Below are 24,994 nucleotides of genomic sequence, written 5' to 3' on the forward strand. Positions count from 1 at the left end.
TATGTGTGCACTCATTTACACCTCACCTCCACCCCCCTCCCACTACAACACTCCAGTCACATCTTAGAGTATTATGGGAAAATTAGTCCCTCTAGGAGTTCAGAGGGAATTTGGCCTGTTTCCTGATAAACCAAAGACACAATTCTGAGACTGTACGCACTTGCATTGTGTGATTCTCCAAGGCTATGTCATTGCCAAATTAATTTTACAAAGCTTAATGATGCGCAAATTGTAACAATTGCTGTTACTGAATATTAAGCATCAGGAAAGCATTAAGATACATCTATAAAATAAAGATCTTTTTTCTGTGTAGACAACATAGCTTTTAGTTAAAACTCCATACTTATCCTGTTGATAAGGTAAAATTCATTCTTGATTACCTCCAAAACACACATTTTAATTTTTGCCTATAACATAATGCATGGCTAAAATCAACAATAAAATATGATTTTTTATGCAACAAGATTTGTTTCATCATTTATATAGAAGACTAATCAAGAATCGAAGTAAAAAAGGTATATTCATAGAAACTTCCTTCATTTCTCTGTAGGTTACGATGAAAAATAATAACGTCAGGCTGTTAGTGGCTCCTATTGGTTATTTGGGTAACTTAGTTGCACTGATGTCACCACCCTTTGATGCCACTGTGTATTCCTCTGAGGACTGCTATAATTAGGCACAATTTTCCTGGTCTTAGTAGAAGGGCAAGCAGAAAGTTGATAACGGAACAATTTAAACCATCAGAGTTGATTTATTTTCTTTGGAATATATGTAACTGGATATTAAAGTTGACTCTTCCTGTTCTCTGGAAGTTTTAGCAATGATCTTAAAGTGTGAGAATGCTCCTAAAGATGCCAGTATCTTCTTTCCTAACAAGAGCTGTGAGGCCACCTGGGCAGGACTTGCTGGTTCTGACGTTTTGCCAGTCATCCATTTCCAGGCTCCAAAAGAGGCTGGGGCAGGAATAAGGATTTTCTGTTGAGAGAGGTCTGTGAGCATTCCCTCTTATGGGTGGAAGAGGGCTTTGAGCTCTAGGGAATCTCTCGGAGAACTTGGAGTCTGAAGGACACAGAGCTTGGTAAGTGAGCCACACCTGAGAAGGCTAATGGCAAGCCACAGTGGCAGAGGTTAGCCCTGCTCACAACAGGAGAGGAGCTGGGCTGGACTGGCCACGCCTCCTAGAGTGAAGCAGGGTAAGGATGCCTACTGGTTGACCCTAGAGGGCAGAGCAAGCCTGGATGTCTTGACAGAGAGAACCATAGGCATGAAATGCCTCCAACAGAGGGATGCAGTGTAAATTATATAGTATTTATTGTAAACAGAATCCTTAGCTATGGATGGTGCATAACTCAATCATTATTAACCATTTTAACAGTAGGTAGGAGAAAAAAGAAAAAAAGAGCAAAATGCGAAGAAAATAACCAGAAGTTCTCTCAGTGTAGTGGAGCCAATCTAGTTGATTAAATCCTTCTTAATGCTCAGCCAAAAATGCTTGTTCTGTGAAGAAGGGATGATAAATACCATCTCCTTATGAAACATTTCCCTCCATATTTTAGTAAGTTAGGATAGCATGGACTATATTTATATTTCATTAATTTTCTTTTTATTGGATACCATATTTTCCAACACAACAATCCAATAGTGCATAAACTGACTTGCTAATTTCTACATGCATATTTTATTATGTAGCACTCTCTTCCAAATATAGAGAATGTTCAATGAGAAGGGATCACTTTGATTTCCAGATTTTGCCTGATATATCAGCTGGGTTGCTATTTCAGAGACTGTGAATCTTTTTTTTTTTTTTTTTTTTAAAGAAACAAAGCAAAGCTTCACTATCAAGGACAACAGATAAACACTGTGGTATAAAGAAGGGCAAACTCACAATGGAGTTTCTTAGGGATTAATGAACCAAATGTGACAAAAGGAGAAATCTGTGGGGAAACAACAGAGACACTTTTCTTAATATTTAAATATTTCATTTTCTTCAGGTAGACTCTGAACTCTCCAGTCTCATCTTCTTTAGAGTTAACACAGACGTGTCAGTCATCCTAGATTTTATTATGCCTAAAGTGTGAATTAATTTTGAGTGGACTACAATAATTGTGCTAACCATTTGTTTGAAGAGAAGACATAAGAGTTCCTTTGTGACCTGTGGAAATACAGAAACAGCCAACATTACGAAGTTGCAGCCAGGCATGGACTTGAGGGATCCCATCCCCCATGTCCCTGAACCAGAATGCCAGGGATTCTGTTCCACGGCTTATTTTTAATCCTGCTCTGTCTATGCCCAGCTTGAGGAAGTAGATGGGACATTTGTGTACTGGGGTTGCCAATTATTCTGCATCTGTCATATATTCCTCTTGGCCAGCTGAGAAAAAAGCCTGTTATTTCTTATCTAAAATGTGTTTAAACATGTAGGCTCTATCCAAGTTGAGAAGCAACCCAACATTTATTATTAATTAATCACTTCTCAATTGAAAGGCTCTAAGTGGCTGCCAAGTTACTGATTTCTTGGTCCACCAGATAACATGGTGGCATGAGAAGAACAGGGCTCTCTCTGGCTCAGCGGTCCCCAGCCTTTTTGGCATCAGGGACAGGTTTCGTGGAAGACAGTTTTTTTTTCACAGATGGATGGATGTGGTAGGATGGGATGGTCTTGGAATGAAATTGTTCCACCTCAGATCATCAGGCATTAGTTGGATTCCCATAAGAAGCATGCAGTATAGGTCTCTAGTATTAGTCCGTAGCCCGGGGGTTGGGGAATTCTGCTCTACTGATGTCATGTAACAGGGGCAATCCACAGTGTTCTTAGGGGAAGATTTGGGTATTTGGTCTGAGGACACACACATAAAATGTAAAATATGCATGTTGCTTATGTAATGAACCATCTCAAATACTATTCTTACAGTGGGCTGGTCATGGTTTTTACTGTGGGAGGTGGTGGGTTGGGCTGGGGGGGGCGGTCCAGGCAGACACCGCTGCCTTGAAAGTATGGAGGTCTGTGGATAAGGGATGTTGGCGAGAGTTATAGGACTCCATGGGCCAGACATAGAAGCTTGTTGGACTATAGTTCTCTCCTTTGGGCTGTGGGAAGAAAATCTAGGCAAAAGTTCTTAGCTTCATGCCTCGTAATAGGAAGGGCTTGTAAATAATTACTGAGTTTCAATTAATGGTCATTTACTGAGTTCAGTTGCAGTATGTAGATTATAAGGTAAGTTCCTGCCCCCAGGGAGCAAGAAATGACCACAGCTTGGCAAACAGAAGATTAATTTAAAATGAGGCACCATAGAAGTCTGACCAATTCCTACTAAAATTTAGATATAAACTCGTTTGAATCTTTTTCTAAAACCAACCCTGTCATAGTTGAAGACATGGATGAATATTTACAAGATGCCTAAAAAATAAATGGAAACTTCATATATTTGTTTTAAAAAATATTTATAGCAAGGTTTTACAAGACTTCTGACATGTTTGCCTCCCCAAAGCTGTATTCAGAGTGGAAAATACAGTAAATGGGTAAATCTTGTGACATCCAAGCCAGAGTGTTCACATTTCAAGCATTTTGTCTTTGTGTGTTACTGTTTTAGGTCTGCTGGGTAGAGTCGTGGGTTCCTAAGCAACTAAATGTGCACAGTTCACCCTTCCAGTCAAAAGAGTGTAAGGGTTGTGAGGAAGTTAGTTTTCTCCTAGTGCTTCAGGGTCAACTCATGGAAAGCCTGGGAACAGTGTCTTCTAGACCTGCCTTCATTCCACAATTATTTTTGCCTTGTGGTGTTGATATAATATTTTTCTTTTCATGTGTAAGATGCTTTTGACCAGTAAATAAGATACAATTAGCCACAGTGAGGCACTTTAAACACTCTTTGGTCATGTCTATAAAACTAGATGTTTACCCAATAATTGCCAAATTCATTTCCGAACCCCTCACATTATCTAGTTTGTAGCTGCACTTGTAAGACCTTGAAGAGCCTTCTCTAGTCCTCTCAATCAGGGGCTAAGTCTGCCCTTTGTCCTTCATAGCCTTTGTCTTTATTCCACTGTGGGTTATGGTCTTGCATGCACTTACTGCATCTCCCCGGGGGTCAGGCTCCCTGACCCATCCCTCTACTCCCTCTACTCACCCATCCCTCTACTCACTCTGCAGGGAACCTGGTTCAGAGCATTGCTTAGAGCTGGGACTCAATGACCAGTAACTGGAATACACTGAAGAAATTATTGTTGTACTAGGTGAGTTTAGTAATGACCTAGAAATGATTTGAGTACAATAGGAAATAATGAGTATAAAATGACTACAAAGCCATAGCCTGTTCATGTCAAATTATTCGGCCTGTCTGATATAAAAGGAATTCTACTTTTAAAAATTTCAATTAACTTTTTAATGAAAAACTAATTCTATAAGGAAATGTGATGTTTTAAAAAGCTCTGATAGCTAATTGTTAACATGCAATTAACAAAACTTGAAGGCTGTGATTTCATAGATAGAATGTTCACAGCAGTGAAAAAAAAACTCCCCCAAGCAATAAACAAAATTGATAGCTCCTTTAATTATAGGGTAAGGGAACTTTTAGAATGCTTAACATCTTTCTGTTTAGTGGCAGAGAAATGGCCTGGATTCCATTAAGAATCAGCAGTTCACTGCATTAATTTAAGATTTTTAAAATTCTTATGTATAATATATTTTGATCTAATTTCCATTTTATTTCACAGTTCCCATCTATAAAAGAAGATGTCATGGCAGAAAGATCTTCCTAAAGGCATAGGTTGAGGGGCCAACATTGGTAGAAATGGGATAACAGCCAGGCAATTCTGGTAGTTTCCTCTGCCTTTCACTGAGATTACTGTAGATACCATTATATATATGACTATATATAGAAAACTATATACATAGACTATTGGCTACTTTTAAAAAGCCTTTCAAATATAAAATATTTTATTTTTGGCCTTCCAAATATAAAAGTTATTGCTATAATGTTTTGCAACTATATTAAAGTTGATATCCAGAGAAGTCATAAGAAAAACTAGTTTCTTGATGTAATTGTTTAGAATTAGAAGCACCATCCAATTAGCCCAGCTGGCATTACAGATACTTATGTTAACAGGCTCTTTCCAACCAATATAATCTCCCTTTGCTACAATTTTTCCTCATCCCCTTTTCATTGTCATACCACCTGCCATGAAAATTATCTATCTGTCAAGGTTGCATTATTAATTTAACTTGATTGCTGTTACCTATTCAACAAATTCTATACAAAAAACTAATTTGTTATCACATAGTTTCTCACATACAAGAAATTAATGAGAAACACAATTCTTAGTAATAAAAATAATACATGCAGAATTTACAAAATTGAAAAAAATAGCTCTTTCCACTAGTGTTAATTGAAAAATGATTTAAAGCCAATTTATTTCCTTAAATAGTACAATATGTCTGTGTCAGGCCAAGTCAAAAAGATAAGATGTTTTCAAAGCTGCAATCTTCCAAAAGCTCCAAAAGCTAACTGATAAAAAGGGCATTTTAGCAAAACTTTGGAGACAGTAAAAAGATCAGAGGTTAAGAGGGTGGGATGAATATGAGGAGCACAGAGGGTTTTCAGGGCAGTGAAACTTCTGCATGATGCTATAATGGTGGATCCATGTCATCAAACATTTGTCCAAACCTACAGAATGTACAACCCCAAGAGTAAGTCTTATATAAACTATGAACACTGGCTAATAATGATGTGTCAATGTAGGTTCCACCATTGTTACAAATGCACCACTTTGTTGGGGGATGTCGATAGTGGTGGAGGCTGTGCAGTAGGGGCAGGGGCATTTGGAAAATCTCTGTACCTTCTTCTCAATTTTTCTGTGAACCTAAAACTGCTTAAAAAAATAAAGTCAAGTTTTTTAAAGAGCATTTTAGCCTGTGGATAATCAGAAAGCTCTACGCAGCAATGGGGAAGTACATTCAGTGTGGCATACACTAAGATACCTAGTCTGAATGAATGCTACCTCAAAGCCAGAATGCTTAGTGACAGGTTATCTGACAAATCGGGCAGGCAGTCTTATGAGACTGAGCTTCAAAAGAGATTTCCAGGGCCTCTTTCTGTATGAAAATTTTAGTGGAATATATGCTTATGTTTTCCTTTGCTCTATAAATTACATGATTGGGCTCAGAATTTTAAAGGCCAAGATTTCTACCTTGAGTATAGGCCATCTGCATTTTGCCAGTTATAGCAATTGAATGGTTTCACATAATGCCTAGTGGACTAATGACCACTGAGAACAATATGAGGAGAAAACTTAAATATAGCTTCAACAGAAAGATTGAGTAGTTATTGGCTGGTTCACTGTGTGATATGGGTTGGCTGTGTCCCCACCCAAATCTCATCTTGAATTGTAGTTCCCACAATCCCCATGTGCTGTGGGAGGGACCCCATGGGAGGTAACTGAATCATGGGCGTGGTTACCCTCATGCTGTTCTTGTGATAGTGACTGAGTTCTCATGAGACCTGGCTTTATAAGGGGCATTTCCTGCCTTCGTTCTGCACTTCCTCTTGCTGCCGCCATGTGAAGAAGGACATGTTTGTGTCCCCTTCCACCATGATTGTAAGTTTCCTAAGGCCTCCCAAGCCATGCTGAACTGTAAGTCAATTAAACCTCTTTCCTTTATAAGTCACTCAATCTTGAGTATGTCTTTATTAGCAGTGTGAGAACAGACACTGCGAATAGGCTAACAGGGAAAAAAGACCACTATTAAAGGATAAACTTATAAAAAACAACATAGATTTCCCTTCCACTTTCTTAAAGAATAGAAGTCAAATAAATAGGCAAAAATTGCACACAAAAAACTGAGAAGATTTAGAACCACATTCCATATCTATTGAGATAATCATGTAGTTTTTGTCTTTACTTCTGTTTATGTGATGAATCACATTTATTGATTGCATATGTTGAACCAACCTTGCATCTCGGGAATAAAGCCTACTTGATCATGGTGGATAAGTATATTAGCCCATTTTTATACTGCTATGAAGAAATACCAGAGACTGTGTAATTTATAAAGAAAAAGAAGTTTAATGGACTCACAGTTCAACATGGCTGGGGAGGCTTTAAAATCATGGCAGAAGGCAAAGGAGGAAAAAAGGCACGTCTTACATGGTGGCAGACAAGAGAGCATGTACAGGGGAACTGCTCTTTATAAAACCATCAGAACTCATGAGACTTACTCACTATCATGAGAACAGCACAGGAAAATCCGCCCCCATGATTCAATTACCTTCCACTGGGTCTTTCCCATGACACATGGAGAAAATGTGAGGTATAATTCAAGAAGAGATTTGAGTGGAGACACAGCCAAACCATATCAATAAGCTTTTTGATGTATTGCTGGATTCAGTTTTTCAGTATTTTGTTGAGATTTTTGCATTGATGTTCATCAAGGATATTCTCCTGAAGTTTTCTTTTTTGTCATATCTCTGCCAGATTTGGGTATCAGGATGATGCTGGCCTCATAGAATGAGTTAGGGAGGAGTCCCCCCTCCTCAATTTTTTGGAATAGTTTTGATAGGAATGGTACCAGCTCTTCTTTGTATATCTTGTAGAATTCAGCCATGAATCCATCTAATCTTCAGCTTTTTTCATTTGGTAGGCTACTTATTCCTGCCTCAATTTCAGAACTCATTATTGGTATGTTCGGGGATTCAATTTCTTCCTATTTCAGTCGTGGGAGATCGTATGTGTCCAGGAATTTATCCATTTCTTCTAGATTTTCTAGTTTATGTGCATAGAGGTGTTCTTAATATTCTCTGATGGTTGTTTGTATTTCTGTGGGGACAATGGTAACATCCCACTTATTTATTCTGATTGTACTTGTTTGAATCTTGTCACCTTTTTTCTTTATTATCCTAGCTAGTGGTCTATTTTATTTTATTTTTTTTCAAAAAACAAGCTCCTGGATTTGTTGATCCATTGAATGGCTTTTCATGTCTCTATCTCCTTCCGTTCAGCTCTGATTTTGATTATTTCTTGTCTTTTGCTAGCTTTGGGATTTGTTTGTTCTTGGTTCTCTAGTTTTTCTAGTTGTGATGTTAGGTTGTTAACTTGAGACCTTTCTAACTTTTTGACGTAGGCATTTAGTGCTATAAATTTCTCTCTTAACACTGCCTTAGCAGTGTCTCAGAGATTCTGGTACATTGTATCCTTGTTCTTATTAGTTTCAAAGAACTTCTTGATTTCTGTCTTAATTTAATTATTTGCCCCCAAAGTCATTCAGGAGCAGATCATTCAATTTCCATGTAATTTGTATAGTTTTAAGTGAATTTCTTAGTATTGATTTTGAATTTGTTTATGTTGTGGTCTGAGAGACTGTTATGACTTCAGTTCTTTTGCATTTGCTGAGGAGTGTTTTACTTCTGATTAATATGATCAATTTTACAGTAAGTGCCATGTAGCAATGAGAAGAATGTATATTCTGTTGTTTGGGGGTGGAGAATTCTGTAAATATCTTTCAGATCCATTTGAGTTCTGTAGATATTTATCAGATCCATCTAAATCAGGACCTGAGCTCAGGTCCTGAATATCTTTGTTAATTTTTTGTCTCAATGATCTGTCTAATATTGTCAGTGGAGTGTTAAAGTCTCCCACTGTTATTGGGTGGGAGTCTAAGTCTCTTTGATGGTCTCTAAGAACTTGCTTTATGAATCTGGGTGCTCCCGTGTTGGGTGTATATATATTTAGGATAGTTAGATCTTCTTGAATTGAACCCTTTACCATTATGTAAAATATAGGATTATGTAAATTTAGGACAGTTAGATCTTTGTCTTTTTTGTTCTTTGTTGGTTTAAAGTTTGTTTTGTCAGAAACTAGGATTGCAACCCCTGCTTTTTTCTGTTTTTGATTTGCTTACTGGATTTTCCTCCATCCCTTTATTTTGAGCCAATGTGATTATCTCAAATAGACGCAGAAAAGGCTTTTGATAAAATCCAACATCCATTCACGTTAAAAACTCTCAATAAACTAGTTATTGAAGGAACACACCTCAAAGTATTATGACCCATATATGACAAACCCACAGCCAACATCATACCGAATGGGCAAAAGCTGGAAGTATTCCCCTTGAAAACTGGCACAAGACAAGGATGCCCTCTCTCACCACTCCTGCTCAACATAGTATTGGAAGTTCTGGCCAGGGCAATCAGGCAAGAGAAAGAAATAAAAGGCATTCAAACAGAAAGAAAGGAAGTCAAACTATCCCTATTTGTAGATGGCATGATTCCATATCTAGAAAATTCCATCATCTCAGCCCAAAAGCTTCTTAAGCTGATAAACAACTTCAGTAAAGTCTCAGGATAGTGCAAAAATCACTAGCATTCCTATCCTCTAACAACAGTCAAGCTGAGAGCCAAATCAGGAATAAACTCCCATTCACAACTGCCACAAAAAGAATAAGGTACCTGGGAATGCAGCTAACTAGGATGGTGAGAGACCTCTACAAGGAGAACTACAAACTACTGCTCAAAGAAATCAGAGATGACACAAACAAATGGAAAAACATTTCATGCTCATGAATAGGAAGAATCAATATCTTAAAATGGCTATACTACCCAAAGCAATTTATAGATTCATGCTATTCTCATTAAACTACCATTAACATTCTTCACAGAACTAGAAAAAACTATTTTAAAATTCAGTTGGAACCAAAAAGAGCCCGAACAGCCAAGGCAATCCTAAGCAAAAAGAACAAAGCTAGAAGCATCATGCTACCGGACTTCAAACTATACTACAGGGCTACAGTAACCACAACACCATGGTTCTGGTACAAGAACAGACACATAGACCAATGGAACAGAATAAAGAACCCAGAAATAAGACTGCACATCTACAACTATCTAATCTTCAACAAACCTGACAAAAACAAGCAATGGGGAAAGGATTCCCTATTCATTAAATGGTGCTGGGATAGCTAGCTAGCCATATGCAGAAGATTGAAGCTGGCCCCTTCCTTACACCATATACAAAAATCAACTCAAGATGGATTAAAAAATGTAAATGTAAAACCTAAAGCTAAAAACACTCTGGAAGACAGCCTAGGCAATACTACTCAGGACATAGGCATGGGCAAAGATTTCATGATGAAGACACCAAAAGCAATTCGCAACAACAACAAAAATGGACAAATGGGATCAAGTAAATGAAAGAGCTTCTGTGCAGCAAAAGAAATTATCAACAGAGTAAACAGATAGCTGACAGAATGGGAGAAAATTTTTGTAAACTATGCATCTGACAAAGGTCTAATATTCAGCCTTTATAAGAAACTTAAACAAATTTACAAGAAAAAAACAAACAATCCCATAAAACGTGGGCAGAGGACATGAACAGACACTTTTCAAAAGAGAACCTACATGCAGCCAACAAGCATAGGAAAAGCTCAACATCACTGATTGTTAGAGAAATGCAAATCAGGGGTGTGGAGCTAAGATGGCCAAATAGGAACAGCTCCAGTCTACAGCTCCCAGCGTGAGCGACACAGAAGACGGGTGATTTCTGCATTTCCAACTGAGCTACTGGGTTCATCTCACCGGGGAGTGTCGGACAGTGGGTGCAGGACAGTGCAGCGCACCGAGCATGAGCTGAAGCAGGGCAAGGCATCACCTCACCTGGGAAGTGCAAGGGGTCAGGGAATTCCCTTTCCTAGTCAAAGAAAGGGGTAACAGACGGCACCTGGAAAATTGGGTCACTCCCACTCTAATACTGCGCTTTTCCGACGGTCTTAGCAAACTGCACACCAGGAGATTATATCCTGTGCCTTGCTCAGAGGGTCCTACGCCCAAAGAGCCTCACTCATTGCTAGCACAGCAGTCTGAGATCAAACTGCAAGGCGGCAGCGAGGCTGGGGGAGGGCGCCCGCCATTGCCGAGGCTTGAGTAGGTAAACAAAGCAGCCGGGAAGCTCGAACTGGGTGGAGCCCACCACAGCTCAAGGAGGCCTGCCTGCCTCTGTAGACTCCACCTCTGGGGGCAGGGCATAGCCAAACAAAAGGCAGCAGAAACCTCTGCAGACTTAAATGTCCCTGTCTGACAGCTTTGAAGAGAGTAGTGGTTCTCCCAACATGAAGTTGGAGATCTGAGAACGGACTGACTGCCTCCTCAAGTGGGTCCTTGAGCCCCGAGTAGCCTAACTGGGAGGCACCCCCCAGTAGGGGCAGACTGACACCTCACACGGCCAGGTACTCCTCTGAGACAAAACTTCCAGGGGAACGATCAGGCTGCAACATTTGCTGTTCACCAATATCCATTGTTCTGCAGCCTCCACTGCTGATACCCAGGCAAACAGGGTCTGGAGTAGACCTCCAGCAAACTCCAACAGACCTTCAGCTGAGGGTCCTGACTGTTAGAAGGAAAACTAACAAACAGAAAGGATATCCACACCAAAACCCCATCTGTATGTTACCATCTTCAAAGACTAAAGGTAGATAAAACTACAAAGATGGGGAAAAAACAGAGAAGAAAAACTGGAAACTCTAAAAATCAGAGCACCTCTCCTCCTCCAAAGGAACACAGCTCCTCACCAGCAACAGAACAAAGCTGGATGGAGAATGGCTTTGGCGAGTTGAGAGAAGAAGGCTTCAGATGATCAAACTACTCTGAGCTAAAGGAGGAAGTCCAAACCCATGGCAAAGAAGTTAAAAACCTTGAAAAAAAATTAGACGAATGGCTAACTAGAATAACCAATGCAGAGAAGTCCTTAAAGGACCTGATGGAGCTGAAAACCACGGCATGAGAACTACGTGACAAATGCACAAGCCTCAGTAGCCGATTCGATCAACTGGAAGAAAGGGTATCAATGATGGAAGAGCAAATGAATGAAATGAAGTGAGAAGAGAAGTTTAGAGAAAAAATAATAAAAAGAAATGAACCAAGCCTCCAAGAAATATGGGACTATGTGAAAAGACCAAATCTACATCTGACTGGTGTGCCTGAAAGTGACAAGGAGAATGGAACCAAGTTGGAAAACACTCTGCAGGATATTATCCAGGATAACTTCACCAACCTAGCAAGGCAGGCCAACATTCAAATTCAGGAAATACAGAGAACACCACAAAGATATTCCTTGAGAAGAGCAACTCCAAGACACATAATTGTCAAATTCACCAAAGTTGAAATGAAGGAAAAAATGTTAAGGGCAGCCAGAGAGAAAGGTCAGGTTACCCACAAAGGGAAGCCCATCAGACTAAGAGCTGATCTCTCAACAGAAACTCTACAAGCCAGAAGAGAGTGGGGGCCAATATTCAACATTCTTAAAGAAAAGAATTTTCAACCCAGAATTTCATATCCAGCCAAACTAAGCTTCATAAGTGAAGGAGAAATAAAATACTTTACAGACAAGCAAATGCTGAGAGATTCTGTCACCACCAGGCCTGCCCTAAAAGAGCTCCTGAAGGAAGCACTAAACGTGGAAAGGAACAACTGGTACCAGCCACCGCAAAAACATGCCAAACTGTAAAGACCATCAAGGCTAGGAAGAAACTGCATCAACTAATGAGCAAAATGACCAGCTAACATCATAATGACAGGATCAAATTCACACATATCAATATTAACCTTAAATGTAAATGGGCTAAATGCTCCAATTAAAAGACACAGACTGGCAAATTGGATAAAGAGTCAAGACTCATCAGTGTGCTGTATTCAGGAAACCCATCTCACGTGCGGAGACACACATAGGCTTAAAATAAAGGGATGGAGGAAGATCTACCAAGCAAATGGAAAACAAAAAAAGGCAGGGGTTGCAATCCTAGTCTCTGATAAAACAGACTTTAAACCAACAAAGATCAAAAGAGACAAAGAAGGCCATTACATAATGGTAAAGGGATCAATTCAACAAGAAGAACTAACTATCCTAAATATATATGCACCCAATACAGGAGCACTCAGATTCAGAAAGCAAGTCCTTAGAGACCTACAAAGAGACTTAGACTCCCACACAATAATAATGGGAGACTTTAACACCCCACGGTCAACATTAGACAGATCAATGAGACAGAAAGTTAACAAGGATATCCAGGAACTGAACTCAGCTCTGCACCAAGCAGACTTAATAGACATCTACAGAACTCTCCACCCCAAATCAACAGAATATACATTCTTTTCAGCACCACAACACACCTATTCCAAATTGACCACATAGTTGGAAGTAAAGCACTCCTCAGCAAATGTAAAAGAACAGAAATTATAACAAACTGTCTCTCAGACCACAGTGCAATCAAACTAGAACTCAGGATTAAGAAACTCACTAAAAACCACTCAACTACATGGAAACTGAATAACCTGCTCCTGAATGACTACTGGGTACATAATGAAATGAGGGCAGAAACATGTTGGTTCTTTGAAACCAACAAGAACAAAGACACAACATACCAGAATCTCTGGGACACATTCAAAGCAGTGTGTAGAGGGAAATTTATAGCACTAAATGCCCACAAGAGAAAGCAGGAAATATCTAAAATTGACACCCTAACATCACAATTAAAAGAACTAGAGAAGCAAGAGCAAACACATTCAAAAGCTAGCAGAAGGCAAGAAATAACTAAGATCAGAGCAGAACTGAATGAAATAGAGACACAAAAAACCCTTCCAAAAAATCAATAAAAAATGATAAAGGGGATATCACCACTGATCCCACAGAAATACAAACTACCATCAGAGTATACTATAAACACCTTTATGCAAATAAACTAGAAAATCTGGAAAAAATGGTAAAATTCCTTGACACATACACCCTCCCAAGACTAAACCAGGAAGAAGTTGAATCTCTGAATAGACCAGTAACAGACTCTGAAATTGAGGCAATAATTAATAGCTTACCAACCAAAAAAAGTCCAGGACCAGCTGGATTCACAGCCGAATTCTACCAGAGGTACAAGGAGGAGCTGGTACCATTCCTTCTGAAATTACTCCAATCAATAGAAAAAGAGGGAATCCTCCCTAACTCATTTTATGAGGCTAGCATCATCCTGATACCAAAGCCTGGCAGAGACACAACAAAAAAAGAGAATTATAGACCAATATCCCTGATGAACATCAATGCAAAAATCCTCAATAAAATACTGGCAAACCGAATCCAGCAGCACATCAAAAAGCTTATCCACCATGATCAAGTGGGCTTCATCCCTGGGATGCAAGCCTGGTTCAACATATGCAAATCAATAAACGTAATCCAGCATATAAACAGAACCAAAGACAAAAACCACATGATTATCTCAATAGACGCAGAAAAGGCCTTTGACAAAATTCAACAACCTTCATGCTAAAAACTCTCAATAAATTAGGTATTCATGGGACGTATCTCAAAATAATAAGAGCTATCTATGACAAACCCACAACCAATATCATACTGAATGGGCAAAAACTGGAAGCATTCCCTTTGAAAACCGGCACAAGACAGGGATGCCCTCTCTCACCACTCCTATTCAACATAGTGTTGGAAGTTCTGGCCACGGCAATCAGGCAGGAGAAGGAAATAAAGGGTATTCAAGTAGGAAAAGAGGAAGTCAAATTGTCCCTGTTTGCAGATGACATGATTGTATATCTAGAAAACCCCGTCGTCTCAGCCCAAAATCTCCTTAAGCTGATAAGCAACTTCAGCAAAGTCTCAGGATACAAAATCAATGTGCAAAAATCACAAACATTCTTATACACCAATAACAGACAAACAGAGAGCCAATTCATGAGTGAACTCCCATTCACAACTGCTTCAAAGAGAATAAAATACCTAGGGATCCAACTTACAAGGGACGTGAAGGACCTCTTCAAGGAGAACTACAAACCACTGCTCAAGGAAATAAAAGAGGATACAAACAAATGGAAGAATATTCCATGCTCATGGGTAGGAAGAATCAATATCGTGAAAATGGCCATACTGCCCAAGGTAATTTATAGATTCAATGCCATCCCCATCAAACTACCAATGACTTTCTTCACAGAATTGGAAAAAACTACTTTAAAGTTCATATGGAACCAAAAAAGAGCCTGCATTGCCAAGTCAATCCTAAGCCAAAAGAACAAAGCTGGAGGCATCATGCTACCTGACTTCAAACTATACTACAAGCCTACAGTAACCAAAACAGCATGGTACGGGTACCAAAACAGAGATATAGACCAATGGAACAGAACAGAGCCCTCAGAAATAATGCCACATATCTACAACTATCTGATCTTTGACAAACCTGACAAAAACAAGCAATGGGAAAAGGATTCCCTATTTAATAAATGGTGCTGGGAAAACTGGCTAGCCATATGTAGAAAGCTGAAACTGGATCCCTTCCTTACACCTTATACAAAAATTAATTCAAGATGGATTAAAGATTTACATGTTAGACCTAAAACCATAAAAACCCTAGAAGAAAACCTAGGCAATACCATTCAGGACATAGGCATGGGCAAGGACTTCATATCTAAAACACCAAAAGCAATGGCAACAAAAGCCAAAATTGACAAATGGGATCTAATTAAACTAAAGAGCTTCTGCACAGCAAAAGAAACTACCATCAGAGTGAACAGGCAACCTACAGAATGGGAGAAAATTTTTGCAATCTACTCATCTGACAAAGGGCTAATATCCAGAATCTACAATGAACTCAAACAAATTTACAAGAAAAAAACAAACAATCCCATCAACAAGTGGGCAAAGGATATGAATAGACACTTCTCAAAAGAAGACATTTATGCAGCCAAAAGACACATGAAAAAATGCTCATCATCACTGGCCATCAGAGAAATGCAAATCAAAACCACAATGAGATACCATCTCACACCAGTTAGAATGGTAATCATTAAAATGTCAGGAAACAACAGGTGCTGGAGAGGATGTGGAGAAATAGGAACGCTTTGACACTGTTGATGGGACTGTAAACTAGTACAACCATTGTGGAAGTCAGTGTAGCGATTCCTCGGGGATCTAGAACTAGAAATACCATTTGACCCAGCCATCCCATTACTGGGTATATACCCAAAGGATTATAAAACATGCTGCTATAAAGACACATGCACACGTATGTTTATTGTGGCACTATTCACAATAGCAAAGACTTGGAACCAACCTAAATGTCCAACAATGATAGACTGGATTAAGAAAATGTGGCACATATACACCATGGAATACTATGCAGCCATAAAAAATGATGAGTTCATGTCCTTTGTAGGGACATGGATGAAGCTGGAAACCATCATTCTCAGCAAACTATCGCAAGGACAAAAAACCAAACACCGCATGTTCTCAATCATAGGTAGGAATTGAACAATGAGAACACATGGACACAGGAAGGGAAACATCATATACTGGGGCCTGTTGTGGGATGGGGGGAGGTGGGAGGGATAGCATTAGGAGATATACCTAATGTTAAATGACGAGTTAATGGGTGCAACACACCAACATGGCACATGTATACATATGTAACAAACGTGCATGTTGTGCACATGTACCCTAAAACTTAAAGTATAATAATAAAAAAAAGAAATGCAAATCAAAACCACGATGAGATACCATCTCACACCAGTCAGAATGACTATTATTAAAAAGCCAAAAAATAGCAGATGCTGGTGAGGTTGTAGAGAAAAAGGGATGCTTATACACTGTTGATGGGAGTATACATTAGTTCAGCCATTGTGGAAGACAGTGTGGCAACTCCTCAAAGACCTAACGACAGAAATCCCATTTGACCTGGCAATCCCATTACTGGGTATATACCCAAAGGAATAGAAATCATTATGTTATAAAGACACATGCACACATATATTCATTGCAGCACTATTCACAATAGCAAAGATGTGAAATCAATCCAAATGCCCATCAATGATAGACTAGATAAAGAAAATGTGATAAATATACACGATAGAATACAATGCAGCCATGAAAAAGAGCAAGATAATGTCCTTTGCAGAGATGGGTGGAGCTGGATGCCATTATTCTTAGCAAACTAACACAGAAATAGAAAAACAAATACTACATGTTCTCACTTGTATGTGGTAGCGAAATTATGAGAACATACAGACACATAGAGGGGAACAACACACAACACAACAACACACACCTTTCGGAGGGTGGAGGGTGAGACGAGGGGGAGGATCAGGAAAAACTACTAATGGGTATTAGGATTAATACCTGGGTGATGAAATAATCTGTAAAACAAACTTTTGTGACACAAGTTTACCTATATAACAAACCTGCACATGTTACCCCTGAACTTAAAAGTTAAAAAATAAAGAACTGCCTTCCATTAGAACTAGCTGTGAAATAAAAAGGTATTTCCAAGAAAGCTTCAGGAATAGACTTCCCAAGAAATTTTATAAAACCAGAATTGATTTTCATATGTCTGGGATATTTAGATGTAGCCTTGCCTCAAAGAAACCCTTCTAGGTTTTTTCCAGCCATATGATTCCATGACAGGATGCTGGGGCTACAATAATGCTTGGCTGATCCAAGAAAATACAGAGCCTAGCATCTGCCTGCCACGTGGAAGCACTCCACAAAGGTCTCATGTACATGATTCATTACATGTGCGTAAATGGAATACAATTGTCTATTTTTAGGCCAACTTGTGGTATCTCCATAATTTTCAGATTTTCCATTATTTAAAAAAAAAAACAACAGAGATTCAACCGGGAGCGGTGGCTCACGCCTGTAATCCCAGGACTTTGGGAGGCCGAGGCGGGTGGATCATGAGGTCAGGAGATCGAGACCATCCTGGCTAACACAGTGAAACCTCATCTCTACTAAAAATACAAAAAATTAGTCAGGCATGGTGGCGGGCGCCTGTAGTCCCAGCTACTTCGAGGCTGAGGCAGGAGAATAGGGTGAACCCGGAAGGCAGAGTTTGCAGTGAGCCGAGATCGCGCCATTGCACTCCAGCCTGGGTGACAGAGTGAGACTCTGTCTCAAAAAAAAAAAAAAAAAAAAAGATTCATCCTTAAGTCATTTAAATAAAATGATGTAAGAATGATTTCTATGTAAGTTATTTAAAAGCACAGGCCCTTGATCCAAATCCTTCTGGGATACAAAGCATCCCAAAGTACATAACACAATTTCTTGCCTTATTAAGCTACAGCTTCGTTACACAATTTAACCTCTTTTAGATGACTCACAGTCATCATCTATAAAATTTAATTCAACACACATTTGAGGAACGTCCACTATTTCAGCACAATACCAGGTTTGCCAGTCTATGCTGATGTCTAACAATAACGCAAGAGATTGTGGTTATGTCAAAGTGAGGTTGAAAGTCAGTGCTGGGAATACTGGGGCAGGATGGAGCTGGGATCCCAGGGAAGGCAGGTAAGCATCAGGACAAAGAGCTCAGCCCCTGTGGGTTGCAGATCCCATCTTCCTTTGCTAACCTGCATGACCCTGGCCAGATTGTAGAGTCTTCATTTCAGTATCACTAAATGAAGATAACAATTGTAACACCTCCTGCGTAAGGTAGTCACCAGAATTAACTGATGCAAAACAGTATTTTTAAAAATGTGAGTCATAGGAAGAATTTAATGGAACATGACAATCACTTTAAAAACAAAATGAAATAGAATAGAAAAAAAGTCAAATGGAACAGAAAATATCAGAGGGCATCACGTGTAGTAAATGTAAGTTTGTGGTGTGCGAGTACTTTCGTGGTGTGATTATAACTTATATTTTGTATCGTGGGTCACCATAGAGCAAGTTCAAAAACCATAGGTATAAAGCTTTTGGCACTCAGTGCCTAACGTGTAGCCAGTGCTAAAAAATGGTGAAATAAAAATATAGCATTTAAGTTGAACTTTAAACAATAAACATTTTTACCAAAGAGGATGAAATGGAAAAGGCAAGGAAAACCCAATACACATACACACACACACACACACAGACACACACACATACACACATGTGCACAAATGCAGACACATATGAGACATGGTATTACTTAGATATTGGATGGAAGAAAGTTTTTAGAATATGAATCTAGACAGGAGTTGCAGCTGGATTGTGGAAATCTATCTAGGTCATATTGAGAATTTTGAATGTCTTTAGGTAAAAACTGCGAAGTCATCCAAGAAATTTGCACAAGGGAATAACATGCTCAGATTCAGAACCGGAAAAAGGAATTGTGACAGGGATGTGGACAACAGACTGGGAGTTGATCCTGGCAGTGGGAAGGCTTCTGACTTGGTTTTGGTTCTGCAGGGGAGGACCTGAAGCAAGGCAATGGCATTGGGTGTGAAAGGAAGGAGATTAAGAAGACATTGCATTGGGAGGCTGAGGCAGGCCGATCACTTGAGGTCAGAAGTTCGAGAGCAGCCCGGCCAACACGGTGAAACCCCATCTTCACTAAAACCACAGAAATTAGCACGGTGGGGTGGCGGGTGCCTGTAATCCCAGCTACTCAGGAGGCTGAGGCAGGAGAATTGCTTGAACCTGGGAGGTGGAGGTTGCAGTGAGCCAAGATTGCGCCACTGCACTCCAGCCTGGTGACAGAGTGAAACTCCGTCTCAAAACAAACAAAAAAACAACAAAAAAGACATTGCAGAGAGCTCTTGTGACATGATGTCACTTTGCTCATTTACTTCCTCTGATCATATGACCCCTCCCTGCCTCTGATTCATCAGGTAAAATTCTTCTCTTCCTGCAAGCCAGGACTAGCTATGTGTTCCAAGCCACCATCTCTGGCCTTATGTTTGAGTGACACCCAGTCCGTGCTCCTGCACTGTGCTGTGCACATCACTGCTGTGTCCTCTGTCACATCACACAGAAGGGTGACATTGTCTAGTGTTTCCTGCCTTCTCTAGAACTTCTGGGTATGGGTTTGGAGCGTACGTCATGGTCCCCTTGTGGTTAAGACATGGACCAGAATCTTACGACAGATTCTGGCTGATGATTTGTGCTGGAGCGTTTACCTGCCTATGTCAGAGCCTCAGAGATTTCTTTCTCTTTGTCATGAAACCTGCCTGGGTCCTTCCTGGAGTGAAGATAACATGGCATGGACTACCACGTACTCACAATAAGCATGATCGTGACAGAAAAATAAAACCATTGGTTGTTGTAAATCACTGAGGTTTCAGGCCTGTTTGTGATGCCCCCTAACTCAGCATCTCTTGATTGATGTGATTCAGAATCTGCCTCAGAGCTTGGTGTAAGAGTAGTGCTCTATGTTTATTTGTGGTAAAAAATGAATAAATGATTAGGAGAGGAACTACAGGTAGCTTGAAGGCTTCTGGTCAGAAGGCAGCAGATTTTGTTAGATCATCAGCTAAACCAGAACACAGGAAAAGAGGGAGAGACAAGTATAAATGTGTTTGTGGGCACATTGAATGTGAAGTACTGGAGAGGTCTTCCTGAGTACGCAGATGGTGGTAAGTTGGAAATATAGGACTGATGGTTCTCTAAGATTGTCAGGATAGAGATAAAAAATGCGAACTCTTTAATTTCAGATGATAGTTAAATTATAAGAACAGATTCAATGATCCACGGAGATAGTGAAGAATATTAAGAGATAAAGGAAGAATATTGGAAAATGCCTACATTTAAGGGTGGGAAGCAGAGGGACAAGAAGCAACAAAGAATAAAAAACATGATAATGGAAGCTAAGAGGAGGAGGATTTTAAAAGCAAATCGCTATCTAGTAGCATCACTATATGCTGCAGTGACATGAAATAGGGAGGGTACTGGGAGGGAGGAATGACATTTTAATACAGCCAGGAGGCCCGTGTTCCGTGTGAGAGAGGAAGAACGAACACTGCGATGAGTATCATTGTAGATACAGATGAGCACGTTAGATGCTGCTTTCCAGATTCCACGTTATACCACTTTTCCACTCCTTGAGATTCCTGCACATTTCTGGTTCTCAGAAGTCCCCTTTCGCTCTCAGCCTGACTATGGCTTTATTTGATGCAGTCTGTGGCTGATTGGGAGGCAAACACACACCTGTTGCCTGGGGTGGGAAGCTGTCTGGACCTGGTGAGTTACTTTGCCTCCCAGAAGACTTGTTTAATTCTAAGTTATGGGCTACACTGTGGAGAGCTTAATTGCCCAAGTCTTCTGGGTAAGAAGAGTAGTGGTGTATTTTCACTGATTAATTCAGCAACATTTATTGAGCACCTACTATGTAAAGGAACTGAATAACATTATCATCTGAAGCTGGAATAACCAATGTGAATCACAGCTCAGAGATATTTTATGCCTTCTGATTTTTAGTTTTCATTAATGAGAAGTCTGTGCTTCCTAATTTTACATTTCTAAGCTCTGCAAATGAGATTAGCATTGTGAAATAGTGTCTATATCATAATGCTTATTTAATGTGTATATAGTAAAAGCAATCTGTATGTAAAAGTTTTTCAGACTGCTTTTATGTAGACGGGAGCATTGGGGAGGAAATGAAGCTTGGCTGTTTTCTTCCTGGGACCTTAAAAGGGTTATCTCATGTCTTTGGATTTTCATTGCTTATAATAGATGGTTTGATCATTCAAACCATTATATATTAAAATTAATAGCCAGAATCTGAAAATTATGTGGATGAGGCTCTGAATCAAATGACTTTTGAGATTTTGCGGTTTGAATCTCTGACTGGGGAGTTTAACATCTCATTGCACTGCTGGACCCCCGAGGTAAAGTTCATGTTCAGTCCGCACCATCTTTAGACAACCTGTTTGTAGATTCATTCTCAGTTACACTAACTTATCATCTGGCCACATGCAAAGTTTCAAATTCTAATGTCTTATTCTAAGCTAAACTGAGAGAGTACCATGAAATAAATGCCTATCAGCAGACATTATATGTCACATATTAGAGAAAAAAGCTTGTCTATTTTAACAAGGTTCTTTCCCAAGAAGGGGAGATGAATTTGGGATCTTGAGAGAAACTGACATCAATGAGGAGGTTAGCTGAGGGACTCTTATAAAAAGGACCAAATTACAAGGCATATTATGTCCTGATTTATCCCCCTATGTTCTACATTCAACTATGAAATCATTTCAAAGAAAAAAATTCAGATTTATGAGCAAGGAAAATATCTAGAGCTCATCCTGCCCTCTGGTGGTCATTCTCACACATAGCCAGAAATGCAAACGCCTCGGAAAACTTGACAGCATCTAGTTTACCGACTGAAAGTCAAATTGCAGAAACTGATGAAAACAAAACAAAACAAAACAAAAAAGCCCCCTCTTTCCTGTACTTTAAAGTTCCTTGATCATTTCATATTTAAAACAGAATAATAGATACTATTTACAAGTATTCACCTCTGAAGAGAAATAATTGTCTCTGACCTTGACTCTCAATGATACTACTTGATGTAAAAAATAGGTCTCGTGGTCTTAAATGATGGTTGAGATAGAGAGATAGGAAGATGGATATGGAGAGGGAACTGTTTTTAGTTCACTTCACTTCAATGAGGCTGCTCTGGGGTTCTGGGACCTCCTTGTAACACTTTCTAGGTATTATCTCCTGGAAGAACACAGGCACCTGCCCATCATATTTCTATGTCTCTAGTCGTTTTAGTATGGTTAAAAGGCAACACAGAGATACCCTGATAAAAATCTCAGCTGTTATCTCCCACCTTTTCCTGGTGGTTTTGCTCTCATTACTGTCTTTTTTTTTTTTTTTTTTTTTTTTGAGACAGAGTCTTGCTCTGTTGCCCAGGCTGGAGTGCAGTGGTGACATTTTGGCTCACTGCAACCTCCACCTCCCAGGTTCAAGAATTTCTCCTGCCTCAGCCTCCTCCCAAGTACCTAAGATTACAGGCATGTGCCACCACACCTGGCTAATTTTTGTATTTTTTGTAGAGGCGGAGTTTCATATGTTGGCCCAGGCTGGTCTCAAACTCCTGGCCTCAAGTGATCCTCCTGCCTTGGCTTCCCAAAGTGCTGGGATTACAGGCATGAGCCACCGTGCCTTGCTGGCCCTCATTACTGTCCCTTTTGAGAGTGTGTTGTTAAGATCCTGGGCAGGTCAAATCCCATTGTTCTGTGGGTGAAGAGACAGGAGAAATCCTGGGGAAATGCGTTTCTACCCCATCTAACAACACCTGTGTGACTTTGTTTTCAGGATAGGATGTTTTTTCTTCCTTTTTTATTGTATGTAATTCTTAGGCCAGGAGGACAGAGCCAAATACGGCCTGTAGCATCCACAAATAGGGGCCTTCTCAGTAAGCATCAGTCACTAAGGACTCATTTCAAATAAGCCAGATAGGGATTTTTAGTTCAGAGATAAAGATAAGATGATTGAGCAGACAAAACGAGAGGAAGCTGCTGGTGTTTCTGTACCCTGCTAGGTGCTTTCTAGCCTGTTAGAGTCAAAACAGCAAACGTGAATCCCATAGCAAAGAGATCAATGAATGAATGAGTGAATACTAATACAGATGCAATTCAAGTTCTAGTGGAAAATGAGTATACTTTATTTCAGCAATAATTTTTGACTCTCTCTGGTGAATACGGGACATGTCAGTGCTAAGCAGAAAATCAGAAGCCACCCTGGGTATTGAGGGCACAATGGCTCAGCTTTTTTTCAATGTCTACGCTGCTCTCCATCTCTGGGCTTTGATGGTAGGATTCAGTAAGTGAGGATTAACAGCATATTGAAAACCACATAAGAAGCCCAAAAAAATGTTGTGGAGCCTAACTCTGACTTTTTACATTTACGTATTGACTTCAAGGGCAGAGTACTGCCATGAATGCATAAGCAGTAGAGAACACACCTTGCTTTTTCAGCAACAGATGGATCTTCATGGGCCAAGCAAGCCCACACACTCTCTCACTCACACTCACTGTTGGGGTACACCAGGCCTCAGGGGCCCCTGTGGACTCTGAGCTTGAGCAAACATATCACCTTGATTAAAAGATTAATCCATAAATTTGTTTGGGAATATTTTTCAGCCCTAACAAGGAAGGAGATTCCATCACATGCTACAACATGGATGAACCTTGAGGATATCATGTCAAGTGAAATGAGCTGGTCACTAAACGACAAATGCTGTATCATTCCACACGCATGAGGTCCCTAGAGGAGTCAAATCCAGAGACAGAAAGTAGAATGGTGGGTGCCAGGGGCTGGCGGGAGGGAGGATGGGGAATTCGTGTTTAACGGGGGACAGAGTTTTGGTTTTGTAGAGTTCTGGAGATGGATGGTGGTGATGGTTTCACAACAACGTGAAGGTATTTAATACTGATGAACTCGATAATCAAAGTGGTTAAGACGGTAAGTTTTACGTTATGTGTATTTTACCAGAAAGGAAACAAAACCAGTGTATATTTACTCCACAAACGCTTAGTGAATGACTACATGTGTCAAGTTCTATGCTGGGAGCTGGAGATACAAAGATGGAAGAGACATGGCACCTGCTGCAGAAAATGTCATAATGTTTCTATGAAGACATCGCCAATTTTGGTGGGTCATTTTAATGTTTTCTTTTCTTTTAAATTTCCCTTTTTGATATGTTTTGGTGTGGTCTCAGAAGCAGTCTAACTTTATAATGATTATTCAGCAGGAATAATATGAATGATAACAAAAACCACACTTTGAAATAGTAAATAACTTTTAGTTCCTTCACAATGAACCAGGCTGACTGCTGTAACTGTAAGGGTAATAGATCGTCATTAAAGTCCCTCATTTCTAGCACAATAGGGTTTTGCCTGCTATTCTTTTCCCTGTGAGAGATGGAGGAGGGAAAGAAGGGAGGGATGGGGTGGGAGGGAAGGAAGGAGGGAGGGAGGGAGGTAGAAGGGAGGGAGGGAAGGTGTGAAGTGCCTGTCATGATGAGTCCAACAGTAAAATCAATAGGTGTTGTCCACTGACTATCAATAAAGGCACAATTAAGGCCTCTGGGTTTTGATTTTGATCAGGCTGCTGGCAGTTTAGTGGGAACTCACCAAACAAGCAATAATTCCAGACAATTGTCCCCCTTGTCATGATTCAGGAGCGTATTTTCAAATAACGTGTAAATGAGGACTTTGTTTTGTATGTGGAGACAGCAGGGGCAAAACAAAACCACTGGAAA

General features: G+C 39.8%; 1 protein-coding gene across 1 annotated transcript in view; it reads right to left on the bottom strand.

Annotated features, from left to right (window-relative positions):
- DSCAM (DS cell adhesion molecule) overlaps positions 1-24,994 on the bottom strand; it is an 828,718-nt gene that overhangs the window by 72,330 nt on the left and 731,394 nt on the right. The window lies entirely within an intron of this gene.

This window comes from Pongo pygmaeus, chromosome 22 (assembly GCF_028885625.2).
Source record: "Pongo pygmaeus isolate AG05252 chromosome 22, NHGRI_mPonPyg2-v2.0_pri, whole genome shotgun sequence".
In the NCBI taxonomy this organism is placed as follows: Eukaryota; Metazoa; Chordata; class Mammalia; order Primates; family Hominidae; genus Pongo; species Pongo pygmaeus.